This window comes from Phodopus roborovskii, unplaced genomic scaffold, assembly GCF_943737965.1.
Source record: "Phodopus roborovskii unplaced genomic scaffold, PHOROB, whole genome shotgun sequence".
Classification (NCBI taxonomy): Eukaryota; Metazoa; Chordata; class Mammalia; order Rodentia; family Cricetidae; genus Phodopus; species Phodopus roborovskii.
Genome location: NW_026126485.1, coordinates 1,801,706 through 1,817,344, shown reverse-complemented (window position 1 = coordinate 1,817,344; position 15,639 = coordinate 1,801,706). Strand labels below are relative to the sequence as shown.

Below are 15,639 nucleotides of genomic sequence, written 5' to 3'. Positions count from 1 at the left end.
GTACCAGGTGATCCTACATTCAAAACAGCTGGACAAAGCAGCCTTACAGACTACAGCCAGGATTTCTGAATCTTCTTCGAATCCCCCATGACAGCGCCCCTTACCAGCAGGAAGTAGTTTGGAAAGAACAACGTCCAAATTCCCAAATATTGTCTATAAATGTTTGTTTTCATTTAAATGGACTTTGTTATGTAAAATAAATTTAAAAAAAGAAAAAAAGAAAGGTCTAGAGACCTACAAGATTGCCGCCAACTAACAATTTGAGCAACCCCGTGGAAAGGCTACCATAAATGCCCTTCCCGGATTGTGAGATCAACAACTAACTTATCTACCATCATGGAGCTCTCATCTAGTACCTGTTGGAAACAGAAGCAAACATCCATACCTAAACAGATGCACGGGGAGAGGACAAGACCAGGTTGCAGAAACACATAGAGACAGCTGACCTGAACAAGGAGGAGCTAACGGGCCCCCAGACTGATAGCTGGGAATTCAGCATGGGACTGACTTAGGCCACCCTGAATATGGGTCTCAGCCAGAAGGACTGAGCAGTCTAAGGGACCTCAGACAGTGGAACCAGGATGTATTCCTGGTGCACAAAACGACCTTGTGGACATATCACCCATGGAGGGATACTGCTTTAACCTAGAGACAGGAGAGAAGTCCTAGTCCCTACTTCAAATGACTTGACAGATGTATGTGACCCCACCTGGATGGCATTGCCCTACATGTGGAATTGGGGTGGAGAGATGGGAGGGGAGGGTGGTCAGGGTGCATGAGAGGGGGCAGACAGGATAAGAAGGAGGAAGGAAGGGAGGGAGAGGGAACTGGGATCGACATGTAAAATAAAAAATAAATAAAATAAAATAAAAAAAATAGAAAATGGTTAATATTTAAGAAAGAGATAGTCAATAAGAAATGCTAGTAACAGACCAACTGCTTTATATCTAATACAGCATCTCTGTGTGTTATTTAAGGCTGATGTGGCTGTGGGACCAGGATGGCAGGAAAACTGCTAGCAACAGATTTTAATTACAATTTTCAAAAGTATGTGCTTATTAGTATGCCTCCCTTTGAAATGCTTTCTGTAGGTAAACACTACACAAAGCCTTATATGTTTATGCTCTAAAATATATCTGATGTTTTATGAAAATAGCAGAATTAATGTTTTATTTTTGTTTGACTGGTAGATTCAGCAAAGGATCTCTAGATTCTTATCTTGTGAAATCTATGTAGTCAATGCTTTTGGATATAAACAAGCATTTATGGAAAGAACAATAATATGACATGTGGCTCTACTAGGAACAAAATTATAGCTTAAACAAATGCTGAGGGAGACAGATCTCTGTGAGTTTGAATGAGTTCTAGGACACCCAGGGCTGTATAGAGAGAGACCCTATCTTAAAACAACCCCTCCACACACAACCAACTTACCACCTGCCTACACACCCACCCACCCACCCAAACAAACAAACTAACTAACAAAGGAAGAGAACGAAGCAGGAAAAGGCAACTTGCTTCCTTTGGCTTTATGGATGCCAGCAGTGGAGTCTCATCTTCCTTGACATCATTTTCTTCTCACAGTCACTGTGAGTTGGAAGCCATTTATGAGATATGTGGGCAAACAGAGCAAATTGATTGGCAAATCTGCTAATGATGGATGAAGGATTTAAATCCAGGTCCATCCCATCTTATGTACTTCTGAGTCAGATTAAACAAATAGGACTACTTGTTATTTGCATAGAAAGTAAGAACTTCTGGAACTGAATAGAGATTTTCAAACAAGAGGTAGTTAACAAACACTTTGAAAAGTGTTCAGCATCATTAGACATTAGGGAAATTTGAGTTAGAACTACTTTAAGAATCTGTCCTACCTAGTCAGGATGGCTGTTAGTAAAAAGGCAAATGACAACAGAACAGATGCTTGCAATGTTGTGGGGCAAAGGAAGCCTTATTTCATGCTGGTGGGAATGAATTCTGGCATAGTACTGTGGAAATCAGCCTGGAGGCTTGAAAGAGAACTACCATATGACCTAGATAATCTGGGCATGTAACTCAAGGACTCTAGACTCTAGACATGCTCAGTCATGTTTATTGCTATCCTATTCACAATATCCAGGACATAGAAACAATCTAAATGCTCACCAACTGATGAATGGATAAGGAAAAGGTGGTGCATGTATACAATGTAATTTTATTTGTAATAAGAAACGAAGTCATGAAATTTGCAGGTATTCAAATGTATAGAAGTGGCGAATGTATAACTGATGAGATCATCTAGGCACAATGTGACAAATGCTGCATGTTCTCTCACATGTGGATCTTTCGATATGTGTGTTTTGTTTGGAGTACCTGTAGAAGCCAGAAAGAGAAATGGGTCTTGAGGTGCCCTGAGAAGAGGAGCTTTAAGATGTAACTGAGAGGAAAAAGTTTAAAAATCCATAAGCAAAGCTCAATTGCTTCAGAATTGTAACTGTATGGGAGTTCATTAGTTGGAAACATGATAAGTATTTTGTTTGCTTCACTTAAATCCTTGGAGTGATGTTTCTGTTTTTGAGCCAATCAGAAGAGAGAAATTTTAATTAAGTGATTTTAAAAAGATGGAGAAAGGCTAGTAAAGCATTGGTGGTATGAAAGGAGAGAGAGGGGATACTATGATGGCAAGAAAGGTTTAAGTGGAGATAGGATGGGCAGATATAAAAGATGAAGGGTCGAGGAAGGAGGGCTAACCAAAATGAAGTATGTCTGAAAAAGCCAAATAGGAAGCTACTATTTCCAAACCAACGAAACAAATGTAAATTTAAAAAAAATTAAAGACTTAATGCATGCATGCATAATATAGTTACTAGAAATCTTTGGAAATTAAACCAAAATCCTACAATACAGGCTCTTTTTTAAAAAAGTTTTTTTTTTTTTTTTTTTTTTTTTTGAGAAAGGATCTGACTATGTAGCCCCCACTGTCCTGGAATCTGCTATGTAGAACAGGGTGCCTCAAATTCAGTCTGTCTGCTTCTCCCTACTTCCTGAATGCCAGGATTAAGGGTGTGCATTACGATCCCTGGCTACTGTAACTGGCTCTGACCATTCTTCTTGGGTGCTCATCAGATCAAGGTGGTAACACCTGCCTGCTGAAGACACCACACACTTGGGTTGCACAATAAAGACAAATGAAGCTAAACTGAGCTGGAAGCTTCTTCTGTGGTAGCTAGCTTTCAATGTGCTGCAATGTGCCATGCAGGTTACTGGGGGAATAACAAGGCACCAGTGATATTACCCAACTGCAAATCCCATGAAATGTAATGCTAACCTTCCAGTCAAGGTATCCACATGGGTACAATAGTAGTCCAGCTGTTTTGGGTGCAGCCAATTGTTCTCACCTTGGATTTGAAACTCACTCTAAAGGAGGAACTACATGCTTGTCTGGGGAGGTCATAACCTCTAGTGGGGGAATTCACTCCCGTTACTCAGCTAACTTGACATGGCACCAAACTGCAGTCTAAATATTTATACTTATACCACAGACAAATACCACTTTTATCCTTAATCAGAAAAGGTTCTTTTTGCAGTGAACAGGAATGAATGGAAAGATGCTTAGTTGCTCAGGGTACTTAGAGCGACAGTTGAGGGCTCAGAACTAAACAAGACATCCATTGCTCCCTGACTAATGCTCAGAAAACACTGCAGAAGGAAGAGCAGGAAGAATGTCAGAGCCAGGAAATAGGGGAAAGGGCTATCTTCAGGGCATGATACAGCCATTACAAACATGATCTTACAACAGCCATGGTCCTCTGCATTGGGCATACACACACTGGGCTTGTCAAAAGTCAATCTTGGATAAGGAAGGGGCTCATGGGTCCCTATTCCTCCATGCTGAACATTCATCTATTGATACATAGTCATTCTTTTCAGTTGTGTAAACAACTGTATACCCGACAGTGTATGCCCAACCAGGCTCCAGTGGAGAGTTCCAAACCAGTAGTCACAAGGATGGTCCTGGTTAAACTCAGCAGCTCATAAAACAAAACAAAAGACAAGCAAGAAAGGGACCTGTTAGGGGGTTCTGATAATAGAAAAGAGAGGGAGACTAGACAGGGTGAGGTAAGAATAAACAAAATGTGCCATATATATATGAATGAAATTGTCAAGGAACAAATTTAAGTAATAAGAGAGTAGAGCCCTATGGACAAAGCTAGATAGACAGGTAGATGGTAGATAGAGGATAGCATTTTCCTATGTAGCTTATGCTTTTTTTTTTTTTCAGCTGCATTCCTCCACAACAATGTGTGACAATAGTAAAGATATAAAACATGTACCACAGCACCCCCATGGCCTTCTCTTCTCCTGCTACTGTTCTCTGAGCCCCCCCCCCATTCTATTTGGTGCTCATTAAGTTTCTCTCATGAGTACTACACACGTTAGTCTCTCACTAGTCCCACACATTCTGGCTGCTTTCTCAGCTCTTTAAGGGGTAATACATTGCTTCCCATAATTGTTCCTCTTAACCTCTTACTCTGACTTCAGGGCTTCTCCCCAGAATCTCACAGCACTCAGGTAAGATAGAACCTATTCAAATGAGCATTATAGTTCTTAAGCACGTGGTCACTGCCTGCCTAGCATGCCTTGTCCTGAAATTGCCTAGCTGCTAATTATATTCCCAGGTGTGTAGGCCTGGTATTTCCCAGTTCTTATGTAACAGAACACAGACAATTTTATTCCTCATTGGAAAAATGGCATTGGCAAATCCTTGGATGTGTGAGAGGAGGTGAGTAGTGGGTAAGACTCAAGACAATTCTACTTGAATGTGTCATCCTAAAGCCTCTTCTAGGAAAGACAGACCTAGCCTCCAGGGCCTTCTGCTTTGTTGTGTACCAGTCTCTCAGAATAATCAGTTTGGTAAGATGGGGTAAATTACTCTGCATAAGAGAGGAAAAATTAATGAGGTTAGGCACTGAATGGGAAGACAGTGTGAATAAAAACAACCCTGCAGAGGCATGGCTGGGGAAGGACCAATAGCAGCAACTCCAGCTGGAGAGACTGGATGTGATGGTGGTGATGTATTGACTTCACAACCTTTCTCTTGTAGCCTGGTTTTGGTTTTAAAGTCCATAAAACAGTTTGTGTAAGTGGGTTCTTCAGGACAAAAACAGTGAATACAGAATTCTCTGATGACAAGGCCCACTTTCTGAATGAGTGAAGCTCCACAGAAGACAGCAAGAAGTGACAAAGATTGTGGCCCACCAAAGAACCAAGGTCGTGGCTGGAGACATGTCTAATTTAGCACCACACATCGAATGACATTACCTGGAAAGATTCTTGTCCCAGAGGCCTCTTCTGAATTGCCTGAGCTTTAGGGAATGTAAAAAAAGGGGTGGAACACGGCTGCCAAGTGGATGGAAGATGATCACCAAGGTGGCAGAGCAGGCACTGGGCTAAAAGAGAAGAATCAAACAAATCTTACACGCAGTACACAAAAATGCCCAGCGAGGAAACAGAATGCCACTCACTGCTCACTAAACTGCTCTGCTTGAGAGCCAGAGAAAACTTGTTTCAGTAATGAAAGAGAGGGCTAGAAATATCCATCCCCTAGATGCCTAAATCATAACTTAAATCTACCAAGCTCCCTCATACCCACAGTGAGTAGTTTCCTGTGGTCCTAGCAAAGACTTTAGTGTGGGGCACAGTTCAGTGTCATGTAGCATCCAAAGAGCCTGAAGTTAGCAGAAATTCAAAGAGAGGGTTTTAGATCTTCCCAAGTTGTGGGATTGGCTGGAGTCCAAGCCAATTATAGCTACATCTCCAAGGTGAAGAAGGACACAGCCGACATCTGGGTTCCATTTATAATCCCAATGTTCCAGGAAGATGGAAGAACTAGTTACAGGGGTGTTGAGTGAGAAGGCCTCAGAAGGGCCCATGCACAGTGCCCTTAAAAGCATTTTCCTGTCTGGCAGCTGCCCTGTGACAGGAGGAGGCTGGCCCCTTCCATTGTGTGGTACCTGTAGGGGAGCTCCCATCCTGGGAGTGCTTCAGAAAGGACCAGTTCCTACTGCTCCTCAGTATCTTCCCTGCAATGGGTGCAGGGTGGTATGGTGCTTACTGAATCTCAATGACCAGGAAATGAGTGTGAGCAGTTGGAAAAATGAAAGAAATGAGTCCTGTAGTGTTGTAGGCAGTTTGCTGAACTGTCTAGGAATGGGTTATCATGGCTGGGGATGATTGCAGCAGTTAGAGAGAATGGACAGCTCAAGTCTAGTGTGATCAATTCTGGCTGAATTTTTACATGTGAATTTACCTGAACCCACTAAGATGCTAAGAACAGCAGCCACACTCTATGAATCCTCAAATCTTAAGCATTTAACCCTTTGAACATTTGTCTTAGTGGTTCGTTTGACATAACACGAAACTGGCTTTCTAGTAGCTAGACCTGGAGAGAGAACACTTTCCTTTCCTTTCTTACTGTCAGCTGGTTCATCTTTTGTTGATGTCACAGGAGTTGGTAGAAAGGTTGGGGAGGAGGAAGTGGAGAAATAGGGAAAGACAAAGAAGAGGGAAAAACAAATGTAACCCAAGGAGGGAGAAATGTTGGCCATACATATGCAGGCAGGATGTGTTAAGTAACTATAATGTATTGAGTGTCATGGAGGCGGCAATGAACTGAGAGTCTCATTCCCAGTAGGCAAACTCCTTGATGGGGCAACGGAGCAAAGCCATCAGTGCTGTATCACAGAAGGTGTCTACCCCAAACCAGAAGAAAATGGTGACCATTATGAAGGGTGAGTGATTTGGAAGCAAGTGGCACTTGTCTGACTGCATGCAGTTATTTTCTTGTCTAGCCGAGAGGAAAATGACTTTCTCTTGGAGAAGGTGGTCATTGCAGGGAATACAAATTGCAGGACAGACCATGTAAAATGTACTTGCCTCTACACATCTTCCTTGGTTGCCTAAAGAAAGTTCATATGCACTAAAGTAGGCTTCAAAGATGGGAATAGAGCCTGGCGGTGGTATCACACTCCTTTAATCCCAGCACTTGGAGGCAGAGGCAGGCTGATCTTTGTGAGTTTGAGGTCAGCCTGCTCTATACAGCTACACAGAGAAACCCTGACTTGAAAAAAAAAAAAAACAAGTAAAAAAAAACAAGTTAAAGATGGGAACAGAACCCAGCTGACATAGAGCACCTGGATCCTGTCTTGCTTGAAGCCTACAGACACATTTCTGGACTTTCTAGTTAACAACACACTGAAACATAACATTTTCAATTAGCTTAAGCCAAATTGAGCTAGAATTTCATTATTTTAAATCAGAAGTTTAATCAGTGTCCACGAACCATCTCCTTGGAATTTCCCAATGATTAGCTGTTAATAACTGTACAAGATGACAAAAAAGGCAGCATTGGTGAGAGCAAGAATATTTATGACAGGGAATATGAAAGAGAAAACTTGAAGAAGGCAGGAGAAGCTGTTTTCAGACTTAAAATTGTCCCCTCTGTTGTAGATTCTTTATTCAAATACACTTTTTGTCTCTATTAGAATGTTTCTCATTGATAAAACAAATGATCTGGCCTGGAGATTGCTCATGTGTTAAATGTGGGCACTGCTCTTGCAGAAGACCCAAGTTTGTTTCCCCAGGCTTACAGCTTACAAGTGTCTGTAACTGGGGCTCTGGGTGAGCTGATGCCCTCTTATGGCTCCCAATGGCACCCCAACACACACACACACACACACACACACACAGAGAGAGAGAGAGAGAGAGAGAGAGTGAGGTATCTACCCCCCCACAGACATATACATGTGAATAAAATAGATCTTACAAAATTATCTGAGGCTGAATGCTTTGTGAAATCAAAGGGCTTGTTAGCAGAGGTTTAGAAGCTGAAAATTCAAAGTTGAAAGTCCTCAACGGTTTGACCTCTGTTGGGGGCCTTGAGACAGACAGCTATATGGTGGGAACACACATTAGGCTCTCGCATAGTGAGATAGGAAACCAGAGAATTGGAAGGGATCCCACTTGTTCTTTTGTAAGTTTGATTTTTTGAGAACTAGGGCTATAAGAGCATTAACTTATTCTCTTCCAGAGGCACACCCCAATGGTTTAGCCAGCCCAAATCAAATCCAACCATCTCAACACCATACACTGAGGACTAAGCCTCCAAATAGATACCCCCCACCCCGGGGGCAATTTTGCTGAGCTGAATTTTGCCTTCTACTCCTCAAAAAGAAATGCTAAACCTAGACACTTCAGAATACTATCTTTATGAAATAGGCTGCAGATGCAATTAGCTAAAAGAAAGTCAGACTGAAGTAGTATAAGCCACAGCTCTCAGCCCTGTAAGAGGAGAGAGGAACAAGGAGAATGACTTAAGATGACCCAGGCACAGATAAGCAGAGTAACTGAAAGCCAAGGAATAGCAGATTGGTGACCCCACCTAGAAGCCAGTGAGGGCAAGGACAGCTTTTCCCACACTTTGCATGGAAACACTCTTCCTGTAGACACTGTGACTTAGGATTCTGGCTCTCAGAAATGTAAGTTAGTGCGTGCCTTGTTTAAGCCACTCACTACATAATAGCTTGCTAGAGCAGCACTGGCAAACCACCAAGAGGGTTGTCAAGTCCTGTTTCATTTTGAAAAATAAATCCATCTTAAAGGTTTAAATATTGTGAGATGTTTCAGTTAGTGAATCTGTTGCTGCTATGATAAAACATAATAGGGAGCAACTTGGGGAGGAAAGGGTTTATTTGGTTCATAATTCCAGATCACAGTCCATCATGGGCAGAGGCCAAGGCAGGAACTCAACTCAAGGCAGGACCCTGGAGGCAGAAACTGAAACAGAGGCAATGGGTTAGTGCTGGTTACTGGCTTTTCCCCATGGCTTGCTCAGCCTGCTTTCTTATATAACTTAGACCCATATACCTAAGAGTGGTACCACCCTTAGTGGTTGTTAATCCGGAAAATACAATACAGGCAAATCTTATGGAGCATTTTCTCAATTCAAAGTCCTCGTTTCAAAATGATTCTAGGTTGTGTCAAGTTGACATAAAACTAACTAACCTTGGGGAGCTATGACAATTTCCTAAGATATTTGCTTTTGAAATGATTACTGATGAGAAAAGGCAGGAGGCAATGTATAAGGATGGAATTCAGACACTACCTAGGAGCAGTGTCTTCCCTATGTATCCTTACATAATAACTGCTCATTAGAACAGAAGTTCCTCTACTGTGTTGGAGATGACTTGGGATCCGCTGCAGGACAGGAGGTAGGTGAAGTGTTAATTTCTAAGGCCCTCTCCACCTTTGAATAATTCCTCCTTTCATTTTGGAATTTGTACCCAAGACTTCCATGGGTAAAAGAGTTATGACGCTAACATGGTTTCAAAGTCTATGGCATTATTTAACTCCCAATAAGGCAACTTTTTTTCTTCACCGTTTCTGCAGAACATGCCCATTTTCATGTGTTTGTCAGCAAATCAGAGCCGCCCACCTCTACTAAGTACCCAAGGTGAGCAAAACAAACAGGATTCACAGCCCAGTTCCTCCGCCTTGTTCTCTCAGATTCTGGAAGTGTGATGGGAAGCTTCGCAGGTTTTCTGTTTCTTGGTTCCAGTCTTTTTAGAAACCCAAATCAAGATTCTTATGACTCAAAATGTGCTAGGAGACTGTTAGAAGTAAAAGTCAAAATATATAGTTTATACTTGATTTATGGGCTGTCCTTTTTGCCACTGGATAAGCAAAGCAAACTATCAGGATGCAATATTTGCATTCTCACAGTGGAGGCAGCAGCAGTCCCGGAGTGCCAGAAACAATGTGTCTGACACTGGAGAAATGCACAAGCCAAAGACAAACTTGCAATTCCAAAAGAACATGGTTTTCACACACTTCAACCTTTTATAATTTTACAGGTATGATCTCACTGGAAATCCACAGGCATCTTGGTTCTTATGAGAATTGGTGTTTCTTAAACTCACCCATAGATGGGCTCAGAGTCTAAATAGGTTTAGAGAAGGCTCTAGTTCTGAGCCCAGTTATTGAGGGGAGAGTCAAGGTTACCTCTATTTTCTGAGATTCCTGCATTCAGAGATGAGTGAAGAAGGGTGTCTCCCCCACCTGCCTTTATTTTTGTTTTAAAGAGAGTTTCAGTGGAGAGAAAGCTTAAAATAGACATACAGTGTCCAGAGTACTACTTTATTTCCACTGTTTCTGCCCTGAAAGCTTAAGCCACTCTCCACTTTTGTTTTTGTGATAAGCAACAAGTTCCCCGGAAACAAATAACGAATACCATTGTCAATCATGTTAAATTTTTTTCTTTAGTTAAGCATGCGAATCTCAAAATATTCTTCAAATTATAATAGCTATTCATACACCCACGCTCTGCCTTTAAGACAGCCGCCACAGAGCACCCAGAGCACCAAGGCACTTCTGGCTGGGTAGGTGGGCCGACTGTACTGTGGGATTCTAGAATGTCTCTCCGGTTTTCTTCTTTCTTCCTCCCCCTTGACATCCTCCCATTTAAGTTGCAGGTTGGGATGAGTACCTTGAAAGGAGAGAAAGATGAGAGTGGACTGGCCGGTTGAAGGACAGCAAAGCATTTTGAAGTAATATGGGCCCCGAAAGGAAATCAAGGACAGGCACTTGGCATCTTAAAGAAAAGCACCCCGTTCAAGTCCAGGCTCCCAGCTCGGGTCTTTGTGTCCTTTGCAAAGTGTCCTACTTGGGGGACAGCAGGCTGCGTGGTGAGACTTTTCACTTCCCAAACGCAGATGAAAGCAACGGGTAGGAAAGTCCTGAACTTTCAAAAGCATCATCCCGCGAGAGGAAGTTTCGGGCTTGGCCTAGGGAAAAGTACCAGGAGGTGTGCGGGGGTGGGGCAGTGGTGATCTGAGAGGTCCCCAGGGAACGATGGGGTGTCCAAGGCGAGAGCCGGGAAAGCCAAGAGAGAAGGCATGGGCGCAGCGCCGGGCAGCGCGCGATCCCCGGTTCCTCCGCTGCGCGGGAGCGCAGGCCCGGAGGGCTCGGGTGACATCACCCGCGGGCCCCTTCCTCCTGCCGGGTGGGTGGGGCCTGGCGCGCCGCGCGGGCGCGGGGTCAAGGAGGGGGAAGAGGAGGAGCAGGCCTGGATGTGTCTGTGTGAGGACCCGGGAGGGGCGGAGGCGGTGGAGCGCGTGGCTCCCGGCTGCCCGCGCCAGCCCTGCCCGGCCCGACGCGCGGCCTCAGTGGCGCCCGCAGCGCAGCGCACTGGGATCCGCACGTGAAGCGGGACCCCGCCGGGCGCGGCCTGGAAGGAGCGGGAAAGCAAAGTAAGGCGAGCAGCATTCCCAAGTTTTTCCCAACTTCGCCCCCTGCGGCGGCGGCGGTGTCCCGCTGCTCGGCGCGTCCCCAGCGCTCCCCGGAGTGGCGGAAATTCGAGGGACGGGCGGGGGTGGGGGCGCGCGAAGGAAGAAGGAGCGGGGAAAGAGGAGAGTCTGGCCACATCTGTGAAAACTTGGGGAAGGAGGGCGGGGAGAAGGAGGAGCGCAGGAACGCGCAGAGGGGAGCGCGAAGGCCGCGCGCAGCGGAGCTCAACTTTTGCAACCCCGGCGCTCGGCCTGGACGGGCCCTGATCGCTGAAAGTCGACTTGACGGTCGGGGGCTCCTTTCTTTCTCTTTCTCCTCCCACCCGCGGTTGAACCAAATCAGAACTGTCACTCAGGGCCGGTGACTCAGAGGGATCAGATTACAGGATCCCTGAAACTGATGCGCGGGCTGCAGCGGCGGGAGGGAGCGGACCGGGCCGCGCCGCCGGCGCCCGCACACTCGCCCGCCCGCCCGCCGCTCCCCGCCGCGTCCGCTCGCTCCGCTGCCCGCCTGCGCTACACCATGCCCGCCACGGCAGCACAGTGCGGCCAGCCGGGCCATCCACGGTAGCCCGAGCCGCCCGCCACTCTGCCCGGCGCGGGTCTGGATTTGGGACCTGACAGCCACAGCCGCAGGTACGTCCCGCCCGAAGTTCTTTGTTTTGCGGGCCCCGCAGCCCGCCCTGTCGAGCCGCCGCGCGGCGTCGGAGCAGCTTCCGTGCGCTCGCGCCTTCCCGCGCTCTTGGGGGCTGGACTCGGCGCTCCCGAGACGGACTGCAGCCCTCCTGCCGGCCCCAGGGTGTGCGGACCAAGTTTGCAGCGGCGGCGCCCGCGCCTACTCCTCTCCAAGTGCTGTGCGCTCAGAGCTGGGGCCGCCTGGAGCTGCGGCTGGTCCTCGCGCCGCCGCAATCCGCAGCTCCGCCGGCGCGCACCGCCTGGGGATGCGCGGGGCCCGCGGCTGCCCGGCTCGCCCGGGTCCCGCCTTCACTTCTGAGGGTGGGGGTGCGGGGTGAGCGGATGGAGGGCGCGCCTCCGCGGTGGGAGAGGAAAAGTGAAAGTTGTACCATCTGTGGGTGATTTGGAATTCTGTCTCTTCCTTTGCAGAGAGGTAGGGCAGGCAGAAAGAAAAGAGAAAGAAAGAAAAGTAGCCGTGGTCCTTGCGGCATTCACTTAAGAGCCCGAGTTTGCACAGAGCAGAGTTGGGTATGGATCACTCTACTCTGCTAGAGCTACTTTCTGGAGTTGCAACAGGGGCTGAGGATGTGGAGTTAATATTGATCCTAAACTTGAAAGTTGATGAAGCGACTTTTCAGCAGATGGCCACATGCCCTCACACCGGGACAGGCCTTTGCCTATTATCCCTCGGTGAACTTGGTATCCTTCCCTGAACTTCGTGCCTGTGTCCCAGAGTGCACCTTTTTGAGTACCACGCCATCCCTTAGGCTTTCTTAGCTGTGTGTGTAAAGACCACTTTAGGGAAGTTTGCTGCACCGCGTTTACCGCGTTTACCGCCCCCCACCCCCAACTTGGTTGTAGACTGTGAGATAGATTCTGGCCTCGGGTACAGTGCTTATGGCCCTCTGCCAGTTTATATGTACATATATTTATGTAAAACATTTTCTCCCAGCTCAGTGCCAGCTGTTCCACATTTTCCAGCTGCCACTTCAGTTTGAAATGATGGACTGTCGTCCTCAAGTAAAAGAACCCTTTAGTTCGAGGTATGGAGGGCCGGCCGCTGTGCAAATACAGGGGCAGTGCCATTAGCCCCGCTGGTATTATTAGTTCCAAAAAACACCTCGTACCCTTCTTTTCCTCCCCTTCTCAATTACAGCTTTCCATAGCCCAGTACGTGCACTGCTGAAAATTCAAGTGATTAGGACCCCTTTTTCCTAAATGATTTTGTGCAGAACTTGGGTGAGGCCATTTTCTTTTCTCTCTCACTTTTTTCTTTTTTTAGATTCTTGAAATATGTGTCTGGTGGAAATAACTTCTAGAAAAAGAGTTGCAGCTTGAGAGCATTGGCCATAGCTGGGGGAAGGGTGCTGTGCCGTGCCATCTAAAATCATCCTATTTTAGTCTATTTAAGGGGAAAGCCTTCCTTCATTCTCCACATGTCACAAGCTTGTACTGTTTGGTGTCTTCACGAGTTATAGACCGAATTCTTCAAGAACTGGCCTAAAGTATTAATTTTGAGTATTTATGTAATTGCTCTGTAATTTGAATAGGTGCCTTATTGATTGATTCCCGTAATTATTTCATTTGGGTTTTAAATTAAAAATTAATAATAGTCTGACAGTTTCTTAATTACATGTGTCAAGATTATTTTGAAGCAGGAAAATGCTATGTTTTAAAATAGTGAAATAACCTCAGAATCACTTCATTTTTCTAAGGCAGAGCAGTATTTCAGTTGAGAGGATATATTAAAGCAGTGCTGGTTGGTTTTAACAATGTAAACTGTGCAGAGAATCTACAGAATTTGTTTATGTTAGGAAATATTGGCTTTAACAATCTGGGCCACAAGCTCTGTGGCCAGTTAGATTATAGTCAGACCTTAAAACAAACATGAAATAACATTTAAATGAGCTGAAATTGCATATTTATACAGAGCAGAGAGTTTATTTTACACTAAAAGCTATTTAATTAGAAACTCCCTGCCTAAGGGGAGATCCTTTCAGGGTATGTAATTCTTAAAGTCAGCCTAGGGAAGCTTTTGGTTTAAGAGGCATGAATAAGTTCAATGTGAGAGGTGTCTAGTGAAATTTCACACAGGCAGAAACACTTTAAAAGATATAGATTGCTTTACTGCTAATAGACTGGCAGGTTTAGCTCCAATGCCTACCAATTCCCCTTGCTTTTCACATGTTCTTACTCCCTGATTGAACTCTGGTGTACACACTATTTTTATTGTGTGTCTGATTTGCCAGGGACCACAGACAGAAATGAGTAAATTCAGCACTGATGAAAAATGACCCTTTTGAGTTATTTCATTACTTACTTAATGAAAGAATTGTTCATTTAACAATTGGATTCCAAAGCCTAAAAGTTGGACTCTTCCTTTGTTTCGAAGCCCGTGAAGTTTTCTTAATTACCTGCACGCTGGAAGAACTACAGACTTCCTCTAGGCTTAGCCATTTAGAAGTGAGTCCTGTGTGTAAGGCATGCTGCTTGCTGCATTCCCCTCCCCGAGTTGCTTTCTGAGGACAGTTTGGAAGCCTATGAAAGGAAACACTTTAATGATCATTGCTGTATGCACTCACTTATATGGAGACAGTAATGCTCTAAGAAAAACCAGTCTCGAAGAAGTGAACCAGTGAGTCATGAAATGCTCAAGAAAACCTTAGTAATGGAATGTTAATGCTTTTAGACTATAGTAGATTATCTTAAAAGTCAGACTTCTTTTTTCTGCAATTGTTGTAAATCCCCAGCTGAAGAGTTCTTTGAAGGGGGTTTAGTTCTTCTGGCATTCATATATGAGGTGGGTCTGATTTGTTTTGGAAGATTCAAGGAATTTTCTGCCAAATTTTCTGTCGAGAGACAGTCAAAATGCTGAAATGGCTACAGGACAAATACACATATGTATTTGTTAAACAAAAGATTCTCTAATAATGATTTCAGGTTGTCTTCTTATTAAAGCCTGGGAGGATCTGCTGCCCTTCATCTCATGTTGTCATTTTTCTACGTGGAAATTGATCTGTTCTACTTTCAAAGCAAATAAAGGCAGACAATAAACAACTCTGGGCCCCAGTGCTGCTGCAAACTTTCTCAAGTACTTTCCAGTGTATTTTTCATCTTTACTTTTATTTGATGGGCCTGTGAAATAGAGCTGTAGACTGGTGAAGACTTTAAATGAAATTTCACACTTTGATGATTTTTTTTTAAACTTTGATATATTGACAGCAAAAGGAGCTGCAAAGCTTTTTATATAACTTGAGCAGTAACGCCAAGCAGCAGTCAAATGTCTCCATGCATTTGTGTTTAACTGCAGAAGAAAAACATGTCCATGGGCAGTGGAGGTTCTTATCAACCCCCTAATCCCAGATCCCAGCAAACCTTGAGGGCATGCCTCAGATCTTGCTGAAGTCACTGTGGACTCTCACAGTTTGCAGATTAAATATGCTATGTGTTCCTGGCTCCAGCAACTGTTTTATGAGCTCACTAAGCTTCTTGTCTTAGGATCCTTTTCTTAAGTTTTTAGGGCCTGCTGAAGGCTGTGCCGTCTGAAGTAAGGGGTCCTTGTTAATTTAGAGACTCTTTCCATATTTCATTCTCTCTTTAAAAATTGCCACATTTTACTATTTTTAAACTGCAGAGCTAATTC

General features: G+C 44.7%; 1 protein-coding gene across 1 annotated transcript in view; it reads left to right on the top strand.

Moving 5' to 3' along the window:
• Positions 1–11,694: 11,694 nt before the first annotated feature.
• The window catches only part of Gli3 (GLI family zinc finger 3), a 253,101-nt gene continuing 249,156 nt past the window's right edge, over positions 11,695–15,639 (top strand). The window contains exon 1 of the mRNA XM_051194720.1: positions 11,695–11,957. The gene's annotated coding sequence lies outside the window, so the exon portion shown is untranslated. The remainder of the gene's footprint in view (positions 11,958–15,639) is intronic.